The 26,673-nt window shown below is 33.5% G+C and overlaps 1 long non-coding RNA gene across 1 annotated transcript in view; it reads left to right on the top strand.

The window, feature by feature from the left end:
- Nucleotides 1–26,673, top strand: part of LOC309627684 — a 484,892-nt gene that overhangs the window by 64,373 nt on the left and 393,846 nt on the right. The gene's annotated exons all lie outside the window — the stretch shown is intronic.

Raw genomic sequence — 26,673 nt, 5'->3', positions numbered from 1 at the left:
TTAGAATTCTGTGAAACTCCTTGTGATAATTAGAGATCTGTTTGAAGCAAAGTGACTACATATCTAACGATCAGATTTGGGAGCTGGTAGAGGCAAGCAAGCTAGGAAAATGACACTGCCTTCCTCCTCTGCCTTCCCAAATATCCGCAGTATATCCTCTGAATATAGAACTGGGCTTTAACAATATCAAAAAGAATTTGTCTTTACTGGATTTGATTTTTCCAACCACAACAAAACAGAAAAGGGATTTTGAGGTCCAAACTATTTGCACACTTGCTCTGCAGTATTCATGATCTGAGATGCCTGAGTTTGAATCCCAACTATTACTTAGCTTTGAGACTTTGGGCAAGTTACTCAATCGTTCTGTGTCATTTTAAAGTTAAAAAAATATTACTTTTTGACTTTTATAAGGGTTGGATTCATATATAAAGTGATTTGAACGCTGTGAACATTGTCCATACATAAGTGTTTACTAGTATTGTTAAGGTTTTGCTGTAATAATTCACAAATCGTACTATCAAATTTACATCATAGTTTATTTACAAAGATTTCCAGAGAATTGGTTTGGATCGTTAAAAATAAATGATTGCAATACAGCAATCTTCTTTTAGGGCATGTCAAAACCAGTATTGGAAATCACTGCATGAACAAGAAAATTAATCAGTTTTCCAATTCAGCCCTTTCTTTTATCCACATCTTATTTTTAGAAATATGACAAAATCTTGATATTTTCTACTTGAAGTAGAAATTAAAATATTCATCAATCAAAATATGAACCATATTCCTCCTGGTGTTTTTGCTTACTAGAGAGACTCAAATTATAAAATGGTTCATTTTTAACTCTAACTAGGATAGATTCAGAATACATAGTAGGAAAGGCAAAACATATCAGGTGATAATTAGATATGTTTCATGTCATTACAGCCTAGACTGGAAATGGCTTTTTGATTAATTTCTGTGTTATTTTATCAGAAGTCTTATTCTTGGCAGTGTTTTATATGCCATTTGGATTTAAGTTATTATTTTCTCATTGTAGGGTTTATAAGTTTCCACTTTCCATATCTTTCTTCTCTGTAATTAGATATCTCTTACTGGCTCTCTTTTCTTTTTAGATGTCATGTTTGTTTGCTATTGGTTTTGCAAAGTCTGCTCAGCAGGCGAGTCCCTAAAATGAGAGAAACTGCAGAAGTTGGGGATAGTGATTCAGACTTTTGTAGGTGGGCTTTTGTCTACTGTCAATACTTATTGACAACCAATACACTGGTTAGGAGATGAACTCTATTTTTTTTTAATCATTGCTGGTTGATTAAAAGAAAAAGAAGTTACAGTGTTTTTCTATCAAGGATAGCTTTTGTGATCACTCATGTAATAAAATAATTAGGATTTCCTCAATACTGCTGTGAATATGGGAAGATAGCACATCATTATCTTTTTATTCTTCGAAAGATGAGCCTTCGGGATTCATGGTAACTTGAAATAATAAACCTTTGCCTTTTGGCAGCTCTTACCTTTCATAGGATTCTTGGTTTCACCATGCAGTCAGTATGCACCTCCAGCTGACTGTTGGCACTTTTGATTGAGAATAGATCTAGCCAAGTGCTTTATAATAAAGAAAATATTGATAACGTTTTAATGTCCACACAGCCTCAAGGATCTCTATTAGACTGTTTTAAGAAAGAAGAGAGTATTATAGACCATTGGTTGTCAACCTGGATACACATAAGAATTGTCTGGGGCTATTTAGGGTTTTTTAAAATTTACTTTTTTTTATTTCTTATTTTTTGATATATATATATGCATATATATAACAGCTTTATTGTGATATAATTTACATACCGTAAAATTCACCCACTTTAGTGTACAACTCAATGAATTTTAGAATATATATGTGTGTGTATATATATATATATAATTTGTGTTGAAGTATAGTTGATTACAATGTTGTGTTACATTTTTGAAAAATACCAAAGCCAAGGATATACCTCCAAAGATTCTCATGTAGTTAGATATGGATGGGACCTGGGAACTGGGATTTTGAAAGTAACTCTTATATACAGCCAGTATTGCAAGACAGTGGGTTGGAGAATCCATTCACTATATACTAAATATGTCCCTTTAGATTGATATCTGTGGCCCTGAGTTCAAAACTCAGGGTTTATTTTTTACCCCCTTTGGAGCAGCATGCTTAGTTTTGTCAAACAACAGTAATGATGGAAAATATTGAAATTGCTTATTAATGTAATATCATTGCTGAACTTATTTTTTTCCTTTAGATGAGCACAACTGAGTGTTTGAAACAGAAAAAGGCCCACAATTAACTCTATTATTTACAGCCACTGTGATTTGACAGCAGAGTCTAACACTTGCTGGGTCAAATGGTGTCTGAAGAAGTATTTGTCATTTATTTTTTCTGCTTGATCTCTTTGTGTTGAACAAATGTACAGTGACTGATGGGTCATGTTACTACACATTCCATGTAGCTGATCCTTTTGATAAAGTTGCAAAATACTTTTCTCAATTTTAGAGCTTTAGAAATGAAAACTCAAAAGATTTTTCTCTGAACATTAATGTTAAACCAGAAGATGTTAAAGCAGTTAACATATTCATCTATAAACCTGAAATTATGTATTTGTTTTTAAAGAATAACATGCCATTTACTTCAATTAAATTCTAATTTAAGCTTAATTCCCAGAGTTGTATGTGTTAGTCCAAGTATATATACCAGGGAATCTTCAATTCTCTGAGAGTCATGATGCAAATCAATTGTGAGGTGTCTGATTGCTTGAGTCTTTTCTTTAAGATGAGTTGATGCCAGTTATACATATGAGTCAGTTATAGACTGTTCTATCTATATTTTAAGCAGGTAGGAGAAGTAAGGCTATTTCCAATGTATACTTTTAAATTAAAGTATAATGTAATTTAATTGTGCTATCCATAGGGTGGTTATGTAATTTATAAGAAAGCTTATTTTGTAATGTTCTAAAAACCCGAATTTAAACCAGAATAATCAACATCTTCTTCCAATAATTTCACTGTATAACCACATAATTTTGTTTGGAGAAAACATTAAAACTAGTTCTGAGATCCTAAAAGAACATGTAACTCTTTTTTTTTTTTTTTAATCCTATAACCTCAAACCTAGAATATGCTTTGCATACAAACATCATCAAAATTTTTAATTTCGGTAGATCAGATATGATCAGATCAGCTGTCTACGTTATGGTAAGTGAAGTGGTAGTTATGGAGGGCTTCTCCGAGCTGTGCCATATCAGTGATAATATTTTTCAGTTCCTTTGGAAATGTTATACGAGATAATTCACTCTCATCCTCTGTCTTTCGCTAATGTTAAAAACATAATACTAAAAAGCCTAAAGATATGCAAACTTGATGGGTGCCTAGAGCTACTTAATGTCAGAGGTGGGAATAGGAGCCATATATTTAGATTTAAGTTCAAGACTTTTTCACCTTGACAACTACCTCTTTCTCAAATGACTTCTTAACTTCAACTATGCATTTAGCCCAATATTTTGTAATGCCAGACCCATTTATTATTTAATGTGTTGTAACAGATATGCCCCTTATATTCTGATCTAGATTTTAAGTTACTTCTACTACAAGATCTTGTCCCAGAATCGTTCTATGCTCTGCAGGGCTTAATTGTACAGAAACAATCTTAATAACATCTTTTGGATTCTTAAACTTAGCATTCCCCATTGACCTTACCTTCTTACTTGTAACATCTATAGTTAACTCCAGTCAAGCCTCTTCCTGTTTCATGCCAATAAGGACTTTACTGGATCACACCTTGCTACAGTCTTTGAGTGGTTGTTACTGAAAAAATGTTGAGTGGGTAAGATACATATTTTTCTTTTTCCGCTTTACCTATAATTCACAGCAGGGGTCTTATTTTCTTTAGATTTAACTATAAAAGATAGAGCCATGGGGAATTAGACAACTGAATTTAGCATTCCTCTAAGTACAGTGAATTAAATCTTATTCTACATTGCCTTTCGCTTAAGGGAGAGTGGAGAAAGTAGTATTATTCCTGAATTTCTGTATTGGATATTTTCCATAAGACTACTAAATATCATTCTTCATCTGATACACAGTCAGATGCAGTACTATTTTTCAGATGATTTCTACTTCACATATACATATACCATTTTTAAAAGATATATTTAGGGAAAAACTTTCTAGTAGTCCCAGTTCTTATATTGGGATTTAATAAACATAAAATCACCTCAGAGTGACTACATAAGAATAAGGTAAGTACTTTGACTAAGTCAACAAAGCTAATAAATGACAGACAGGGATGTCTGAACTCTCACAATGCCCTCTTTCCCCATCATTTGCTCCCCAAATACAGGGAGCTGAGCTTTTTAGAAGAAAAGATAATTTAAAACAAAACAGGGCTTCCCTGGTGGCGCAGTGGTTGAGAATCTGCCTGCCAATGCAGGGGACACGGGTTCGAGCCCTGGTCTGGGAAGATCCCACATGCCACGGAGCAACTGAGCCCGTGAGCCACAATTAGTGAGCCTGCGCGTCTGGAGCCTGTGCTCCGCAACAAGAGAGGCCGCGATAGTGAGAGGCCCGCGCACCACGATGAAGAGTGGCCCCCGCTTGCCACAACTAGAGAAAGCCCTCGCACAGAAACGAAGACCCAACACAGCCATAAATAAATAAATAAATTAAAAAACAAAACAAAACAAAACAAAACAAAACAAGCCATGTTCTCATCACATGGGGCTTCTCCTTCCTTAGAAATGGCAAATCAGGAGCACATTTATTTATATATTTAATTAAGTTAAATACTCTGGAATAGTTAAGGTAACTTCTTTTCCTGTGATTACTGCCCTTGAAGAATCTAGTTTCGAGTAGTTCCTTGAATCTTTAACGTATAATTTTAGTAAAACTGTCCAGAAGGTAAAATTGACAAATTAATTCTCCTTATTTTAGATATGGTGGCAAATCTGAGGTTAAAATTTTGATATTATATGGGGATTACTTTTATTGTTGTTGAAATTATATATAAACGTGATTATATAATGAGCAACAGTGTTTTCCAGAATGGTGTCATCCATACGGTAGCCACTTGAGCATTTGAAATGTGGCGTATCTGATTTGCGATATGCTTTATGTGTAAAGTGTACAGTGAATTTTGAAGACTTAGTTTGAAAAAAGAATGTAAAATATTTCTTATTTTTTATTTTGATTTCATGTTGAAATTGTAATATGTGTGATATATTAGATAAATAAAACATTAATATTTAATTTTAAGTATTTTTTACTTTTTAAATGTGGCTGATAGAGAATATAAAATTATGTTTTTTACTCACATTATATTCTATTGGACAGCAGTGTTCTAGAGTGATAATCAGTACCTTATAAGCATAAATAACATAAATACATATCTTATAATAAATAGATATATAAATGAGACATTGCATGTGATATTTTTATGGAATTTTATACAATTGTGTTCAATTTGTTGGCTCAATAGTAGTTATATTAATCCAATAATCTGTCTGGGTTTTAGATTTTAAGTGTAGCAATAGCTCCTATTTAACTTAGTATGTGCATAAAATTGATTAGGCTGTCAGGAGGTTCTGTATAATTCAGTAATAATACAGAATTGTTATTTTTAAATATCCTAGAGGATATAATTAGTAGATAATATTTTAAGACCTCACTTTTAAAAAAAATTTAATGTTATTTCTATAAGTACATAGGCCTTAGGATTTAGTTTGTTTTTTGTTTGTGTATTTGGTTCTCTCTATTAATTCAACTAAAGATGAGGGAAGATCCAATTATTGCGATTCTGTTCTGTTTCAGGCATTGCATACTAGACACTTCAGAAATGTTATCTCATTTATTCTTCAAAACAATCCTGTGATATGATCAATCATAAGATGATTCTCCTTTGACAAATGGTTTTTACTGTTAGTTCATCTGGGAAGTCCACTGGCGAGCAGCTGAGAACCTATGAGGGCCACATAGTGGAGACCCTAAGAGCCTAGCCTCTATCTAAAATGTGACACAGTCTTCTACCAAAATTACTTAAACAATAGACACAAAGTGGGACTTCCCTGGTGGCACAGTGGTTAAGAATCTGCCTGCCAATGCAGGGGACCTGGGTTTGATCCCTGGTCCGGGGAGATCCCACATGCCACGGAACAACTAAGCCTGTGAGCCACAACTACTGAGCCTGAGCTCTAGAGCCCGCAAGCCACAGCTACTGAGCCCGTGTGCCACAACTACTGAAGCCCATGCACTCTAGGGCCTGCGTGCCGCAACTACTGAGCCTGCATGATGCAACTACTGAAGCCCACGTGCCTAGAGCGTGTGCTCCACAACAAGAGAAGCCACTGCAATGAGAAGCCCGTGTACCACAATGAAGTGTAGGCCCCGTTCGCCACAACTAGAGAAAGCCCGTGCACAGCAACAAACACCCAATGCAGCCAAAAATTAAAAAAAAAAAAAAAAAATAGGCGCAAAGCAAATAGCATACAACAATAAGGAAAATTAAATTTTAAAATATCATTTATATAAATTGGATTAAATCAATAAAGTTATCACCTTCTCCCCATTGGTCTTAGTTAGTGGTACAGTATTGTTTGAATTATACAAGTTAGAGATCATAGTGCCGTCTTTGAATCATTCATCTTTCTTAGCCTCACATTTAATTATATCCAAGTTCCATTTTTCTTGAATTTTGTTCCTCTTTTCAGTTTTAGGCTTATACCTCTCCCAGCCCCAAAGTCCAGGCATCCATGATTCCTCACATACTATTACACTAGCCTCTAAACTCCAATATCTCCCCAAACAACTGTGGTCCATATTTCTACCAGTTGTAACTTTTTAAAATAAAACATAGATCTGATTATTAACTCCTCCTTAATAAGCAAACATTTGTAATTGTCTCCAAATAAAATACAAATTCCATCCATTTCAGATATATCATTCTTTCAGTTCCCAACTCCTCTTTTGTCATGTGCCATACATAGATCCAATTTCATAGGGGTATTTGGGAGACAAAATAACATAGTGATTAAAATATGGACTTTTAAATTAATTTTGGTGGTTGAGGGCTGACTTCATAACTCTACTTTCTCTGTGACTTTGGTAAAATTACATCTATAGAATCAAAATTATACTACTAACTATAAGCATAGTGATTGCTATTGTGAGAGTAAAATGTTTAATGTATAAAACATGCTTTATTACCGCTTAATATGTGTTAGCTTTTAAATTTTGGGTTGCATTGTGTCTCTCCAAAAAGATGTATTGAAGTCCCAACCCTCGTAACTTCAGAATATGAGTTTATTTGGAAATAGACTTGTTGCAGACATAATTATTTAAGATGAGGTCACATTGGAGTAGGGTGCATTTCTAATCCAGTATGACTGGTGTCCTTATAAGAAGAGGATCATGTGGAGATACAGAGATACATGGGTAATACTATATGAAGACTGAGGCAGAGAATGGAGTGCTGGTCTACAACCCATGGAATGCCAAAGATGGCTGGCTGTCACCAGGAGCTTGGAGAGAGGTATGGAAGGTTCTCTCTCAGAGGTGTCAGAAAGATCCAGCAGTGCCAAACATTGGCATTAGACTTCTAGACTCCAGAGCTGAGAAAATAAATTTCTGTTGTTTTAAGCCACTTTGTTATGGCGGCCACAGGAAACTGATACATTTTATTATTTCATTTTTTAATTACTTATATCCTCTTATCTTTATTCCTTTGCTCTCACTTTACTAGTTGGACTTTTCAACGGTTAATCCCTGTTTATCACTTCAGTTCTTTAATTTATGTCTGTATCTCTACCATCCACTCCTTACTCTTAGCTATTAATTCATATGTATATACCTTTACTATCGTCCTTATCAGAATATTATTTTATTGTTTATGTAGATCTCCTTTGCTTGAGTATAAACTCCCAGGATTCAGAAACTACAATTTATCTGCTTTCAATTCTTTGTTTACCCAGTACCTTTCACAGTGCCTTGCACATAGAAGAATCTCATGAAAGGTTTTTGAATTTAGAATTGCTTTTTGTTTTTTTGTTTTCAGTAACTGTGACCATGACTGAGTATTGTTCCTAGAACTTCTTTTTAATGCTATTTCTAAAATGTATAGAAATATTAAAAACTTATAAGAAAATATATTAAATATATTAGACAAATATGCTCAGTGAATTTATTTCTCTATAATCTTCAGTTTATAAGACTAGAAGCTAGGTACATTGCACATTAAACTTTTAACATTAAATTATATTTTTTCTATCAGGATATTTTGTTTGCAAATTAGAGAAATGCCAAACTCCTAAAGATTTCTTTGTTAAAGGGATACATATATTTAAAAGTTAGATTTTATCAAGTTCAACTTGTATATATCAAATTTTAGAAACTTAAACGATTAGTAGAAAGTTGAGCTATTTAAAATTAGAATGTCACAATCATAATTTACCTTTGAATCTTACTTTCACACTCAACTCTAAAGTCAAAGCTCTAACATTTCTTGTTGTTTAACTAAAAGCAAGGTATATCACATTTCATATCTATCACTTATTTTACTATAGCATGTTAGATATGTTTATAATGATAAATAATATATTTTTAATTTCGGCGATAAGATACCTCAGGCAGGCCTGAATCCTGGGTGGCAAGGAAAAATTTGAGCTTTGATGCAGTCTACCTTATAGTAAACACCCAGGAATGTGCTGAGGTAACGACAAGTTTCATACACCAGGAGAGTCAGAATTATTTTCCACAGTTGACAGAATTTGTGAAGATATGAATTCCAAGGAAGCTTGTACCTCTGGCTAGAAGGCTGCTTTGTTTGTGGTTTACAGAGCTAAGTTTTATGTTTTACCTGTGTCTCTTAGCATCGTTCTGTCAATTATATCACCATCAGACTTGTGACAGCCATACATTTTACAAGTTGTGGTACTTGGCCATAAAACTAGCTTTCTCACACATTACCTAATATAGTGGTTGACATGGAATTTGATTTTAGTTTTTAAAAACAAAGAAATACAGGGTTCATTTTCATTAAAAAATGTTCACACCCTGAGCATAGGTTATACTATATGCGTCTAATTTCATGGTTTATACAGCACCTACAGATAATTCTATACACTTGGTCCAAGTTTTCACTGGGGTAAGCACTAAGAAAAACGAACCAACTAAAACTGAGGTCTGGAGGGTTATATTCTTCCTGATAAAATTTAGTGTCCGTCTGTAATTGTGGTAAAAATGTTTAGGGAAATTCATCATCTGCTTACAAAGTTGGATAGCATTTTTATTTGCCTCTAGAACTCACTTTTCAAGATTAATGAAGGCTCTTACCTCTTCAACTAACCTTCTTCATATTTCTGATATTAACAAAAACCTAACAGTCTGCTGAGGACGCTACTTCCCTGCGTCTCTTGCTGGTGGAGTTTGTGCTTTCTGCCACACTCTGGGTACATCACCGCCCAGACGTATGGTAAGTGCTTTTCTCAGTACCTCGGCAGCTTCCCTGCTATTATTCCTTGATCTAAGTTTTGAAAATTCTTGCCCATTTAAGACCCACATTATTAGAGTAAAATGCCTTTTACCCCTATGCACCAATGGTACCTACCATTTTATTAGAAATTTTGCCCTATGGGTTACAGTATTAATACTGTTCTTGTCAATCGATCCATCAGCCTGACTCCTCAGTTCCTTGTCTTTCTTGCCTCTAACAACGTATCTTCCGTAACTCCTTCTTAACTAGAAGGACCCTAGACTGCACCCTAGAATTTAGCACCTGCGACTGCTGGACTAATGAACTAATACATTGGTACATCCCTCTTCAGACAGAACTTCTTTTCCTAACAACTGATTCACTCCCCTAATTTTTTTCCCTCCACCATGTTGGGTGTTCATGTCTGTCTTATTCCTCTAATTTCATCTAGCTTTCTCCACTCTTTTTCGACAGATTTTTCTAACACTGAGGGTGACCAACTGTCATAGTCTACTCTGGACTGAGGGGTTTCTGTGGACTCAGGACTTGCAGTGCTAAAACCAGGGCAGTCCCAGCAGGATCAGGGCAATTGGTCATGTTACTTCAATTACTGTAACCCCTATATTAACTATCCTTGCTCTGGTTCTACCAGCCTGGTAAAACCATAACCTAATCCACTGGAGAAAACCTCTCAGCTGGTTAGATCAGCTCTACCATAAAAGCATAGTTTGTCCCTTAATACTAGCTGAGAATCCAATATTATTTATGTCAACAACACTTTTCTTGGCTTATTGTAGTAAATAATTAACTTTCATCAGGGTCCTATACTTTATGCCTCTTAACTGCCATACTGCCCTCCCTCTACTTCCCTGAAAAATAGAAACTATCTAACAAACTCATTACATTTTTTGCCAACAGGACTGAATTTCCACCTCTCCCATCTCTATCATCTTTTACTTAGAATGGAAGACGAATCACTTCTTATCCAAAGCTAATCCCTTAACTTACAGTCTAGGTTGGCTTCTCATGCCCCTCTCAACCATACCTCCAACTGGCCATCAAATCTGATTTATTCTTGCTTCACAATAGTCCTGAAACCATTCCAGTTTTATCAACCTCCAGTGCCAAGACCCATATCTTAACTTGACTATTATGAAAGCTTCAAAGCTAGTCATCAGTCTCCAATATATCTCCTTTCCAATTAATTTATGACATTAAACTCCAGTGATCTTTGAAAAATGCAAACTGATCATATCCTTGAATCAAAATGATTCAAAGAGTTTTCATTATGCTTAACATAAAACTTCAGAGCATTAACATAGCCTACAGAGTCCAAGGTTCCCTGTCCAGTTTGATTTCTGCCTCTTTTATTCTGTGCTGCACATATACCTAACTTTTCTTGTATTTCCTTGAACAAACCTGCTGATATTTCATTTTGAGATTTTCCATAAGTTGTTTCCATTTCTCTCCGGTCCCTCTTCTTTAGCACCTAATTGTTACTCATTCTTCAAATTGTATCTTATATATTACCTTTTAGGAATTATTTCATGGAGTCTTAGACTGGTGAAGAACCCCTATTATTTACTGTCATAGCACCCTGCAATTCCTCATCAAAGTATCTGTCACAGGCTTAATATCTGTGTTCTTTACTTGACTATGAATTGCCCAAGAAATCTTGGCTTTCCTTTCTGCAGTTTTATCCAAGGCAGCTAGCTCAATACTTGGGTCATAGTGAATGAACAGTATACATTTATGAATAAGGTAAATAAATAATTGAATTTAATTTTAAAAATTCTCTTTTGATATCTGGTTGTATTTATTACTAGAAATATATTATCAGGTAGTCTGTGAACATTGAAAGTGGCTTGCAGCCACACAGAAAGATAAACCAAGTGCATGCATTTTTCTTAATAGACAAACTCAAGACAAAGAAATATACATGGTCCTATGAGAAAATGTTTATACATATGAGAAGTTAAAGAGAGAGTGGTTTTAGAATCATTGGATTGCTGCCACATGGTTGTTTCAAGGAACAGTCAGAGTAAAGGGAAGATAACTACCACATAGAGAGAGGTCATTGTATGACAGATAGTCCATTTGATGTATCTCAGATGTTATGGTGTTATACTACCCTGCTCTTAAATGTCTGTTGTAGAAGAAGTAAGGTATTTCAGAATATGAGCCAGTTCCTTAACTTTTGATTGATTTACAAATGGACAAAAGACTGCTGACAGGTCAAATAAACCACATGTTGAGGGGGAGGGGTTGGTTTAGGTTTTGCAGACAGATAGGTTACAATTCAGAGGAGTTAGGGATTTTCTCTCTTCTGTTACTCCTAAGTTTTACTTCCTATTGGATCTAGGCTAATTCATAATTTTAGACCAGGATTATTTAAATTTATCAACAGCAAGCATTTTGACTAAACTCTCTTAACTGGTTTTATTTCTCACTGTTAATTCCATTATACTCAAACTCTCCTAACTTGATATCCATTTTGGACATACCTTTTCGTTAGTAGGAGTGATATCATTGTTTAGTCTCTGCATCTAAGAGAATATCTTTTTGTTTCCCTCTTTTAGGAATGTGTCCTTATTGGAATGTTTCCATGATATTATAGATTCTTTTCAAACAGATTTAGGATTAAAAAAAAGCATGGAAAAAAGAAAAGGAATGAAATCCTTAAAGTATTATAAAGAAACTCAGCAAATCTTCTCATATATACATATATGTATACATCTGTTACATATGTTATTATGTACCATCTATATCTACCTATAATGGAAAATATATAAACTCTATTTTTAACCTTTTATTTATTCAGTTATCTTAATTAAAACATTTTATGAATATAAAAATGTATAAAATGTATAAATATGTGTATTTAGCAGCAGAAAATCACCATAGAAATCTGAAAGAAACTCAATACTCACCTACAGCCTTGCCATGACATTTTAATTCCATAAAATCTGTAGTGTAGGAATACAACCTTTTGAGTATGACTTTGGCAATCAGAATTTTCAAGTGATATTTGTGGCAGCCACGTGAAACAGGGAGGCAGTTGGATAGTTCCGAAAGATTGCTGCCTTGGATGGTTTCAACTCTGCCATTTGCTAGCTTTGTGACATTGTTCTATGAACTTTATCCTCTCTTGCTCTACATTTCCTATTTGTAAAATGAGCGATAACCACAATTGCTCAATGAACCTTAGTTACTAGTTTATTACAAATATCAAATTAATATGCTAAAATAATGAATCATAAGCAGTTTAGGTCTGTTGGTTACAACTTCTATGGAACTTCTTCCTCCTACAGATTTGCTGAAGGTAATGCAATCCCTGCCAGGCTTCTGGTAATGTGTGGTGGAGCCGATTAATTTGGTTTATCATTACATTAAAGGGTGCCTTCAGGATCCTGCATTTATGGTGCGATCTCCCTTCCACAGCCCATGTGGAACATATCCGGCATTTGGTTTCTGGTGTTATGCTGCCATAAGAGAAAAAACTGGAGTTCAAGTTCCCAGGGTTAGGAAATGCTGTCATGGCAAATGCAACTTGAGGAATAATCAATTCTTTGGGTTTTGCTTTCACTTGGATTTGAGCCAAAAAATTCTATTTTATCATCTCTTAAGTTCATTTTTAGTGATTTTCAATGAAAGAGGGAGTCCTAATACCTAACCAGCCATATTCCATTGACCATAAACAAAGCTACCTCTCAGCCACATTCCTGGAAATGGAAGTTTCTGTGTATGTTTTAACTTTTATTTTATATTCCAAAAATAACAAAAGTGCTCTGAGAATTCTACATGAGCTCATATTTTATAGTATAGAATATGTATATCAATTAGGTTAAGCCAGATAATACTTTGTATATGAAGTAATGTGTGAACTCTGTATGGAATGAAAACCATGAGTTGAATAGGTGAAGAAGTAGGAAATGCCAGAGGGAATAGTAACTTTGAAGTCAAAGGTATATTTCAATAAAATGTTTTGGGAAATTAGAAATAATTAGTACCTTAAATGATCTAATCATAAATGGGCCTACTTTTTAAAATTAAGAATTGGAATGACACTAAAGTATTTTCATATGTTCAATAAATGTTTGTATTGCTTCACATACTGCTTTAGGAATTCAGAACAGGTGATGAATAAGATACCTGATCTCCTAAACATTACATTATATTTTGAGGAGATTATAAACAAGTAAACAAATATGTTATTTAATATGTCCATTATTTTTAGGTACAGTAGTCCCTCCATATTCACAGGGGATACATTCCAAGACCCCCAGTGGATACCTGAAACCCAAGGATAGTACCAAACCCTATATGTACTATATGATTTTCTTATACATACATACATATGATGAAGTTTAATTTATAAGTTAGGCACAGTAAGAGATGAGCAATAATAACTATAATAAAATAGAACAATTGCAGTAATATACTGTGATAAAAGCTATGTGAATGTGGTCTTCCTCTCTCTCAAAATGTCTTGTACAAATTTAATGCCTTTTCCATGTTAACTAAGTACATATCATTCACTGTGGCCCTAACATTTCAAGTCTGAGCTGCGACACCAAAACTAGCATGAATTGCTTTTTCCTCCTTCACAATTTTAAGGATAGAAGATTCATTCTTACCATAGATTTCAGCATCCTTAGCTTTTTTATAGTTTAGGGGTTTTTTTAAAATAGTTTTTTATAGGTTTTTCCCTTTCCTTATTAAGTCAAGGACTTTCATCTTTTCACTTAAAGGAAGCACTTTACAGCTTCTCTTGGCATATCCAAATTGCCAGAATCACCACTCTTGTGCTCTGGGGCCATTATTAAGTAAAAGGGTTACTAGAACACAAGCCCTGCGATACAGGGACAGTCCATTTGATAACCGAGTTGGGTACTAAGTGACTAAAGGGTGGGACATGCTGGACAAAGAGATGATTCAAGACCTGGGTAGATGGAGCAGGATGGAGTGAGATTTCAACCTGCTACTCAGAACAGTGCTCAATTTAGAAATTATGAATTCTTTATTTCTAGAATTTTTCACGTAATATTTTCAGACCACAGTTAACCATGGGAAAGTGAAACTGAGGGTAGGGGAGGATTGCTGTAGTAAAAAAAATGCTTTGTAGAAAAGTAATCAGGGCATTTTAATAGAAAATGACTAGAGGAAAAGTCTAGATTATAATGGGTGAATTATGCAATTTGTGAGCTGAACGGCAAAGAAGAGCTAAAGGAGTGAATATCTTAAAGGAAGTAGAAAGCCCTGAAGCTGACTGTTCTAGAGGATTAGATAGAGAACCAGAGTGCTGGGATGTGGGGAGCTGGGAGAGAGAGTACAAGTTGAGAGGTGTTCTAGGACCACTACATGTAGTCCTCTGTAGACTGTCTTAAGAAATTTAGTGTTCGTTCCAGTTACAGTGGATTGTTTCAAGCAGACAAGTATCCAGATTTAATCTGTGATGGAAAAAAAAATCACTTACTCTTAGGTGGAAAATTAATTGTAGGGAAGAAAGTTTGGAAGCAGAGGGACTAGTGTTTAGTCTGCTTCTGACTAGAAATGATAAGAGCTTAAAATGAAGCAGTATCAATGGTTTTCTTCACAGTAGAAGGAAGACTGTTTGAAAAAATACTGAATAGAATCCATAGGAATTGTGTACAGATTTATATATGGAAGAGTCCATATGATTCTCCGATTTTTGGCTTGAATGATTGGGTGAAATGCAACACCCTTCCCTGTGATAGAGAAAACATGAGGAGGAAGTTTGCATTTATTTGAGAAGGAGAGGAATAGAGATGATAGAATTACTTTTGGAATTGGGTGGTTTAAATTGGACATCTAAGACATCCCTTGGTCATTTGGATATAAAGAAGTGACCTGCCTTGGTAGAAAAACATGTATTTGTAATCAGACTAAGATTTCAATCATGGCTTTGTAGTTTACAAGCTGTGCAAACTTAAGCAACTCAAATTATCTGATCCTCAACATTTTTTCCCATTAAAGCAAATTAATACCAAAATATTGAGTTGATTTGGATTGTACAGTGCTTTACCCTTAGTTGGCATTTGGAAGTTGTTTTATCATGATCCTTATCATATGTGGTCTGGACAGTGGGAGAAAAGTTATGTCATTTGGGGAGATATTGGCATATAGTTTTCTTTTTTAAAAAAATCTATGGATTTGAATGAGATATAATGTAAAAACTAAGGGGGAAATCGTATGATGGAAGGAAAGCCACATATCCAAAAGAGCACCTAAATGGTGTTGGTAAAGTTGATGCTGAATAGGAAAGGAATCTTGTGAAGGAGAAGCTGGGAAAGAAACCAGAAAAGAGAGGAAATGAGAGAAGGGCATTTGAGAAGGAAACTTCAGTCAGTTGTTGCAGAGAAGGTAAGAAAGGAGTAGAAAAGTATCAGTGGGATATAATAATAATGGTGGTCATTACAGATCTTGTCAAGAGTTGTTTCAGTGGGTACAGAAACCTTGGAGGAGGGGGGACATTTTTCCATTCAGAGAGGTGTAAAAATATAATAGTACAAGCATATTTAATTTAGCTTGTTATTTGTAGAGACAAAGTTGAAATAAATATTTCCTTAGGTAGGACACAAAATCATGTACTTGCAATGGGGGTGAAAGGATTTGGGTAGGGTATGTGATAAAAGAGATGACAGTTGGAATGACTTCTGAGGGTAACAACTTCTCCAAAATCACATGCTAATAAGAGCATTAGAAATCCTAAAGGACTATTGGAAAACGTTTGTTTACATTAAAAAATATATATATCTGGCACTATATTCTTAAGTCATTGACAGTAAGAATATGACATTAAGGTACATTAAAATTAAATGTAATTCAGTATCTTCTGTATACAATATATTGTGGTTCACACATATTTACCAAAAATGATCTACTCCAAAAGAAAGACTATTTTTATACATTTCTGATCCAGAAGACTTGCTGTTTTATTAATTAGTGTACAAGGAATTGTTAGGTTAGATGATTATGTTCAATTAAGTATAATGAATATAATTAATGTAGTTGATGTTTTAGGTTCTTGAGTTAATAGTGCCATTAAATGCTGCTGTTTCTGTTGTGGTACTGATTATTATTATAATAAAACAGCAGACTTTGAAATCATAGGGAAGTTAATTTTGACTACTGTTTTATAGCAAGTTTATATAGACATTTATATATATATACATGGTCGTTATTTAAATAACAGATCATAACTTAAATATACAATGATTATTTAAGTCAATACATTAACCACTTTCAAACACTTAGTTTTATCTATTTAAAAAAAGTAGTTTTCAAATTGAAATATGAGTATGAAATTATAATTGGAAGATGAGTATACATGCCTTTTAATTATCTGAAATAAGAAAATATGCATTTAGTTCCTATACAAATTTGTTAAACATCTTCAACATGCCAAATATTTTAAGTAAGGTTATTTTTCCTTATTAAATGCTTTAATATTTTACTTTTATGTAAAAATAATTTCCATAATATTAGCCATCAATAACAATGCACAATAAAATTTTAATAAGTGTAATTTGTTTTCTCATCTACTTGTTCTACAGGTGATGTTAATGGATATTTAAATACTGATAAATGAAAATCCTTCTTATAGCTTGAAGCAGCTGTACAAAGCACATGATCTATATTGGATTATTTATAGTATAAAGAGCATAATTAAAATGTTTTTAACATAAGTTAGAAATCTGTCATTGATTCTAAGCTATAGTTGTATTATATCACATTGGAAAAATGTGAAGGAATTCTTATTAAAATTATTTTTTATGTACTCATTTTGGATATGAACATGCATAATTCCATGTGCTTTATTTTCTGTCATTTTAGTCACATAAGTCTTGCCATGTGGCTTCTGTTATTTGTGTTAGCTGAAAGTTCCTACTTATAAATGTTTTGAAAGAATAAGACACACCATTAATATTTATTTACTTAACTTTAAAAAGCGTTTTACACCATTTTTCTAGTAGTAAACATTTGTAACTTTTTTCTTTAATAATGCATTTTTCTTGTTGTCTGAAGTTTTAAGTGGTATTTTAGCATCCGATTTCACAATTTATTTTCTGTAAAATGGAGACGACCCTCCTCTGTGTTAGGTGTTGAGAGTGACCTGGAGTTCCTTTATCAACACATAAACCTTTCTCTGTTGGGGAAAAGGTGCTGTTTCTTTTATCTATTTATTTTCTCAGCTAAAATAGACGAAGACTAAATATGGGTGAGATAACCTTAATTGACAAGACTTTTGGTGCAATATTTTGAAAATGCACTGTGCTTAGAACCATTTAACCTCATTGATATTTATGACCCAGTTCTGTCTGAATTCTTTACCCACAAAGCACTTCTAAATATCCTTTCACATAAAACAAAAGGGTTAGACCAAATTTGTATTTTCAGACTATGCTCTTTCAATTCAGGGCCACTGCACATTGTTGTGTTCTGTGTAAATGCAGATGGGTGCCACTGGCAACTGAATCTGCTCACAGGACCTGGGTTCTGAGTATAATTCAGAGGGGAGCAGGCAATAGGCCCAAGTAGTTAAGTTTCAGAACCCCAAGCTTCAGATTCAATCAGAAAAGATATGTTATAAATGTTATACTTGGTAGAAATGACCAATTGCTTGAATTTACTCACTGGTAAAACCCATCTAGGCTTTTTTCTATGTGTGAGTGTAAAAATAATTAAAATTATTGACAATTTTTTTGTTTGTTTAATACTATTCAGGTTTTTATTTTTTCTTAAATCACTTTTGGCAAGTTATTTTAACATTTTAAAATTCTATTTAAAATTTCAACAAGGTTTATGCAGTTTCTTCTATTTAATATCTGCAGTATCTGAAGCTATATCTGTATTTTAATTTATGATATGTATTCCTATGTTCTCTTTAGGTTCTTCATTGATTTGTCAGAGAGTTGTCAAATTTATTTGGTTTTAAATATGATTCAATTTTTTCTTGCTGAATCTCTTTACTGTAAATTATCTTATTTTAAAATATTATTTATATTTTATTCTTTATTTTTATCTCATTAAGTAGTATTCTTATATTTGTTCTATTCTTCTTTGTGCTTCATTTGTATTTCCTCTGATTTGTTTTCTAACTTTCTAACTTTAATTTTATGTATTTAATATAAGCAGATTATATAAATTTCCTTCTATGTCTAAATTTATGTGCAGTCTCCAAGTTTTCATAAATATTATTGACACTTTTGATTTCTTCTTTGGCCAGTAGATGGGAATTTTTTAAAGTTTACATCATTATTTTTCAACATAATTACATAGTTACACAGTGCTCAGAAAATGTATTGTGTTCGATGCAGCATTTTTGAAATTTATGACACAACACATCGTTGATTTTCTCAACTGTCTTATATACTGTAGTACAGGTGTGTGTTCTATTTAGATACATGAAAAAAATACACAAACAAATTGAATAAAGTATGCTAATTGTTTTCTTAAAATCTCCCACATATTACAATATTGATAATCTACAAATATTATATCTTCTTGATATATTTAATATTTATAAATGGATGATTTTAACATAAATGTATACTTTGTGGAATTGTCTATTTTTATTACAATATTTTTTAATTTTAAATTTTCTTATTTTTTTTGAATTGATTATTAATAGATTCTATGTTATTAGATTACAAATATAGGCGTTTTATATCTTCTCGTGGAATTGAGCCTTCTATCACTATGTAACAAAACTCTTTTATTTTTGACTATTTTTGACAAATATATACCAGCTTTAATTTTATTCACATTGTCCTTCTATTTTTTTTTCCCTCCCCACATCTCTGTTTCTAGACATGTATGTATACACATGTATCCACATATTTATATTATATTTATATATATGTAGAAAAAGAGGTACATACATATACTCACAGAGACACACACACACACACATATATATGCATATGTGTACATACATATACATATGGGTATTTTATTGAGGTGTAATTTTATACAATGAAATAAACAACTCTTTAAGTGTATGGCTTAAATACATGTAAATTTTTACATATGTATCGTATGTAACAACCAACCAAATAAAGACAGAATGTTTCTTTTATTGCAGAATGTTATTACATGTATCAGTAAGTTGGTCTTTTTTTAATTATTATTACTTCTTGGTATTCCTTTGTAGGAATATAACCCAATAGGTTTCTTTTTCCATTTTCCATGTTGTGGACATTTGTGTTACTCCTAGACTTTGGCTACAGTGAATAATGGGGCTGTAAACCTTGTTGTACAAGTATTTTTCTGGTCATCGTTCTTCCTTTCTATAGAAGTAGAATTGCTGGATCATGGTATATATGTATTTTTAACTTTAGTAGCAACTTCCAAAAAGTTTCAAATGTGTATGTGTCTATTTAACAACTTTAAGATATATTTTATATACAATATTCATTTTTATTGTGTATAATTTAATGATTTGAAATATGAAACTCTAACCACAATCAAGAGAATAGACATATCTATCTCACTTTCTTCCCCTCAAAAATGTTTTCCTGACCCTTTTGCAGTCTCATTTCCACAACCTTGCCCCACCCAATCACACTCCATTATACAAAAGTTTCTGTTTTATTTTTAATTTTACATACAATATGTATTTAAAAAAAAATCTTGTTTCTTTCACCAGCATAATTGTTTTGAGATATATCCACGTCATTGTGTTTGTCCGTGGTTCACTCCTTTGTATTCCTGAGTAAAGTTCCATTACAGGGAAACACAATTTGTTTATCCATTTAACCGTTGACAAGCATTTGGGTTGTTTTCAGTTTTGGGCTATTGCAAATAGGGCTGTTATGTTTATTCATGTGAAAGTATTTGTGCAGACTTATGCTTTCATTTCCCTTGGATAAATAGATAATAGTGGAATGTCTGTGTTATATGGTAGGTGTATGTTTAACTTTTTAAGAAACTATAGAATTGTTTTCCAAGGTGAGTGTACTATTTTAAATTCTTAACAAAAGTATTTGAGAGTTACAGTTGCTCCACATTTTTGATAACACTGGTATGATCAAACTTTTAAACTTTAGACATGTTAATAGTTGTACAGTAGTATCTCGTGATTTTAATTTGTGTTTCCCTAATGACTAATTCCAGCATGGTTTTAGTATTTTGGTATTTTATGGTTTTAGTATTTATTTTAGTATTTCATACCAGTAATGTGTAAGAATTTTATTTGGGATTGTAAATAGTTGTGATTATCCTATTTGGGTGAGTGTCTAGTTGTTTTTGACTGGTTTAATTTGCATTTTTCTGAGGAGTAATGATGTTTAACAACTTTTCATAGGCTTAAAATCTATTTGAATATTCTACTTTAGGAAATAATTTAAATCTTTTACTTATTTTTGTTTTTTCTTATTAATACAGTTATATATTTTGAATATGAAATCCTTGGCAGATATATGAATTGCAGATATTTTCTTTAATTCTTTGGCTTACCATTTTACTGTCTTAGTAGTGTATTTAATAAGTAGATTTTTAATAATTTTGGTAAAGTCAGATTTGTCATTTTTTCCTAGTTACACTTTTCGTGTTCTATTTAAGACATCTTTGCCTAACACAATATTGTGAATATATTCTCAAATATTTCCTTCTGGAATCTTTATAGTTTAACTTTATATTTAGGTTTATGATTCATCTTGAATTAATCTTAGAATGTTAGGAGTTAAGGGTCAGGTAAATGTGTTTCATTCTGGATTTCCAGATGCTGCAGCGCCATTTGTTGAGAGTATGTTCTTTCCCCCATTAAATTGTTTGGATGCCTTTATCCAGTGGCTGTAGTGGTGAGGGTCTACTTCTGTGCTCTCTGTTTACTCATGTGAATACCACACAGTCTTAATTAATGTAACTATATAGTAATTTTTCAAGTGACAGTGTCCATGTTCATATAGATCTAAATGTATACTGAATTATTCAAATTGTCTTTTTTTTCTTTTTCTGAGTTTCATTAATTTGCCTTTTCCCAGACATGGTTATTTTATTTAAATTGTCAAATACTTTGATATAGTGATGCTTATAATATCATTTTAATCTTTTTAGAATTTGTAATGATGTTTGCCTTTTTTTACTAATTGGTAAATTTTTTTATCCTGTTTTATTTTCCTGATCAGTCTTGCCAGGGAGTTACACTTTTATTACTTTTTCAAAAAAAAATGAACTTTTGATTTCCTGATTTCATCTATTTTAAATGTTTTCTATTCTATTCTTCCCTTATATTTATAATTTTGTTCCTTCTAATATTTGTGAGATGAATTTGGTCTTTTTGGTCTGGTTTTCTGAGATAGTTTTTATCATTGATTTTAATATGTCTCCTTTTGTAATACATAATTTAAAGTGGCAGATCACTATGAGCAGTGCTTTAGATGCTTACCACAAACTCAACTGGTTGTGTCATTCAATGATTATCATTCAGGCCAAAGGTTTTGGATTTTATTGAGAATTGCTTAATGAGTCAGTATACTGTCTACGTTGGTGACTGTTCCACATATACTTGAGCACAGTATGTTTTCTGAAGTTGTTGGAAATGGTGTTCTATATATACAAATTAACTCAAGTTTATTCAAATTTGTTCAAATCTTCTATAACCTCAAGTCTTGTTAAATCTTCCGTAACTTCACTAATTTTTTCCCTCTACTTGGATCTATCAATTATTGAATGAGGACTGTTTTCATCTTCAAATATGATTGTGAATTTGATTTCTCCATTTAGTCTTATTTCTTCACATATACTGATGCTATATTATTAGATACATTCATATTTAAGGTTGTTGAGTTGGCTCTTTTATTATTATAAAATGTCTTTATTCATCTCCGGTAAATTTCTTTGTATTATGGCTTACTTTGATGTTAATATATCGATAACAGCCTTATTATCCTTAGTGTATGCCCAAACTTGTGTATCACCCATGTGGTTGCAGTAGCACCCCTCTCTCAGCTGGCTCCAATGGCCATATTAGGGGATACTATGTTGAGGGGGAGTGTCACAGAAGAAGGAAAAGGAAAATAACTGAGCTTCCTATTTGAATGGGTTGGCTCAGTATTTTGCTACAAGCCAAAAAATTGACAGCAGCTGCTTTCCAGCCATTTAGGGGTGGCCTTGAAAGACAGTAGCAAGAGAAAATCTTTTAAATGGACCAAACAGTGAGTGATGCACCTGGTCTTCCACTTACGATGGAATACATACTGATCAAGGTAAGGATGTTTGTGGACTTACGGACAGTGGCAGATGGCCTGGCTGGCTATTTAAGTACATGAAAGGAAAAACCTGGAAAAGAGAAGACCATGGGTCCTGAGGTAGACATGTAAATGGATATATCAGAAATGGCATGAGTGTGAAGATCTTTGTATCTCATTTTAATGACCACCAGGAAGTATCCATCGTGAAAAACTATTGAACGACCAAGTAAACTCAACTTGTTGCATTACCAACCACATGGTGGCACATTGGCTACATTGGGAACCTTCTATCCTGGAAGGGTAAGTGATTTATTCTTATAGGAATAGATACCTACTCCAGTTATGAGTCTGCCTTTCCTGCATGTAAAGCCTCAGTCAGCATCATTATCTGGAGTTTACAGCATGCTAAATCCATAGGTATGAGATCCCACATAGTACATAATCTGACAGAAGGTCCCAGTTCACAGCAAAGAAGATACAAAAGTGGGCCAATGACCATGGAAGCCACTAATTACATTTCTTTCTGTATCATACAGAAGCTGATGGCCTGAGAAAATAGATGGCCAGCTAAAGCACAGCTGACGTGTCATCTCAGAAGCTGTATGCCATCCAAGATGGTAGTATTTATACTGAATTAGACACCCCCATTTGAGGCTGTGTCTGCAATAAAAACCAGGGAACCAGGAGGTAGAAGCAAGTGTGATAGTGAATTTTATATGTCAACTTGACTGAGCCAGGGTGTCCAGATATTTGATTAAACATTATTCTAGGTGTTTCTGTGAGTGTATTTTTGGGCGAGATTTACATTTAAATCAGTGGACCATGAGTAAAGCAAATTGCTCTGCAGAATGTAGGTGGGCCTTATCCAATCAGTTGAAGGTCTGAATAGAACAAAAGGCTGACCTCCCTGGAGTAAGAGGAAATTTTGCCAGAAGACTGCCTTTGGTCTTTATCTGCAACATCAGCTCTTCCTGGTTCACCAGCAGACTGCCTTTGAACTCAAACTGCAAGTCCTTCCTCACTCTTTAGGCTGCCAGCTTCCCCCATCAGATTTTGGACTTGTCAAGCCTCCACAATTGAGTGAGTCAACTCTTTAAAATAAATCTCTTTCTCTACATGTACACATCCTATTGGTTTTGTTTCTCTGGAGAATTCTGCCTAATATAGTAAGCATAGGCCTAATTACCATCACCCAAATGATCCACTGGAAGAATCTGAGTTCTTATCTCCTTAACTTTGGCTCTAAGTATTTAGAGGTCTTTGTCCCAAAGAGGGTGCACTCTTGCCAGGAGACACAGCCATGGGCCAGTTAATCTTCAAGCTACAGTTGACACCAAGGTACATTTGAAGCCATGTGTCCAGGTACCAGAAGGAAAGAAGAATCATCATCTTGATGATAGTACTTCACTCCAATCAGAAGGAGGAGGTAGAACTACTCTTACACAATGGCAAAGAGAGGAGTACGTGCGGAACTCAAGTGATCTACATGAGTGCCTCCTGGTAGTTTTGTTCCCAGTTGTGGCTGTGAATGGACAAATGTAGCAACCGTATCTTGAGAATAGTATGATTACTGTAGGCTCAGAACCACCACGAATGAGGAATTAAACCACAGCACCAGATAAACCACAAAAATTAGCATGGAGAGGCTATGAATTCCAGTTGCAGCCCTAGACCAATTGCATAGTGGACTGTAGTTAATTTCACTAACATTTATCTACTGAGTTTCCCCTGAATAGGAGGATCTCTGGTACATTGGAGGACCCAGTCCCTGAACATGTATGGACAAATGGATCTGAGTAGTACAAGGCATGGGCAGTGGCAAACATGGAAGGCATCAAAAGATACCAGTTCTATGAGATCAGTGCCACTTATGACCTCATACAACCTTGATTACTTCGTTAGCGTCCACCATCTCCAAATACAGCCACAGTGAGGTTTGGGGATTCAACATTGAATTTATGGGGCGGGGCACAAACATTCAGTCCATAACACTTACATTTTTAACTCAGTTTAATGTTGCTCCTGAAAGGCCCAAGTCTCGGAGAGTCTTGAAGCCTGTATCATACCTGATCTGATCCCCATGCACAGAATGAAGAAGTACCCACCTCTTTGAGGAAAGAAGCACTGATACCTGCAAACTGAGATATGCTCTTCTTTCTAGGAATTTGGTTTGTTTAGACATCTCTGCATTCACAGTTTGCAAGTTCACACTGATATTTTCATTCATATATAGGAACTGATATTTTAAAATCATATAAATATTAATATATAATATGTTAAGTATACATATATAATAAAGAATTAAATCATTTATAAAGTAAAAATTGTAAATATGAATTTATAATGTACTAATTATGTGTTATAGCATATAATATATAAATGATTTTTAAAATTTACCAGCTCCTTTTTTCTTAGTTATTATTGCAGTCCTTTATATACTGTTTACATGGCTCTGTTTTTGGAGGTATTTTTTTAAACTGCATGCATTCGACTCAGACTCATCTAGTCCATTTCCATCCCCATGTATTGCAGCTACTAATATATTTAGATTACTTTTTCACTTTGTTTTTGTTTTCTTCATCCCATTTTATTTTATTTTGCTTTATTTTACTCTTTTCTAGCTTTCTTTAGATCTGATTAAAGCTCTTCTTCACTTCATTAAACTTTTCTCCTCCTGGTTTAAAATATATATTTTCTGCATCTCTTCTAGGTTAAAAGTTAGTCATTAATACTTTAATCATGTATACTTGAGTTAAAATCTATAGTCAGTTAATTTTTTCACATGCCAGGCAAAAAACAAAAAGAAAAATCAAGAAGTTATAATTACTGCCTCCCCAATTTACATTTTACTATGTCTAGTAATTTAGCTCTAGTGTCTCTAATGAACTGTGTTTAGGCATGCTCTATGTTTGTTTATATAAAAAATCTTTAATTGCCCTCATTTTGAAAAATAGCTCAGTGCAGTTACATTTCTATGGTTTAAAGTGGTTTCCTCTTAACATTTTTATTCCATTTTCTTTTGACTTCCATTGTTGTTCTGGAGAAATCAGTTATCATTTAATTCTTCTTCCAATTGTAGAAAACGTTTTTTCTCTATGGCTGTTTTGTGACTTTCTCTTTACCTTCACTGTTTAACTGTGGTTTAACATTTAAGTGACTAGGAATGGATTTATTTTTATTTATTCTGCTTCAGGTTCTTTAGACTTTCTGAATTTGAAGAATGGTGACTTTCATTAATTGACTGCTATTTTTTTTTTTTAATCTATTCCTAGAAACTCTATGACAAGGACCTTGGATATTCTATTTTTTTCCAATTTATCTCACTCTGTTTTATGTGTTTTTCATATAGTGGTTTCTCTGTGCTCCATTCTGTATACTTTCTTTGCTTCTAGTTTCAATTTTACTAATTCCTATTTTAGCTCTTGTCTAATCTGATGTTTAACATCACCATTACATAGTATTTGTGTGTGTATATGTGTTTGTTCATTGTCCCTAAAATTTCCATTTTACTAAATGTCAAGGCTGCCTAACCATTTATAATAGTTTAGGGTTGTCAATTTTTACTTTGCTTTCCTTACTTTACTTCTTTAACATAAAAATATAATAGTTTTGCATTTTTAAAAAAACATTTAAGTTTGGGAGTACCTGTGGAGTTGGTTCTGTTGTTAGTTATTACAGATGACTCCTACTATTGGAAGCTTTTTCCTTATTTATTTTGTAATTTTGGATTGTGAGTTCATCACTGTTGTCATTCTATCTGTGGTAATTCTTGAGGATGAATTGCATGGCTGTTCTTACAGAAGAAATTGTGTTTGATCTTATCAGGCTCCTGGGAGCACTGCAAGCCCAGTTCCTCTTAAATTTTAAAACCTTGAGTTAGCACTGTAAATTTAAACTGAAACCTGTTACTAAACCATTGTTAAAGTGCCAGTTATATCTCAGAAGGGATTTATTTATTTATTTATTTAT

The sequence above is a fragment of the Balaenoptera borealis genome, assembly GCF_965194805.1.
Source record: "Balaenoptera borealis genome assembly, chromosome: 4".
Classification (NCBI taxonomy): Eukaryota; Metazoa; Chordata; class Mammalia; order Artiodactyla; family Balaenopteridae; genus Balaenoptera; species Balaenoptera borealis.
This window is presented reverse-complemented; position numbering and strand designations above follow the sequence as displayed.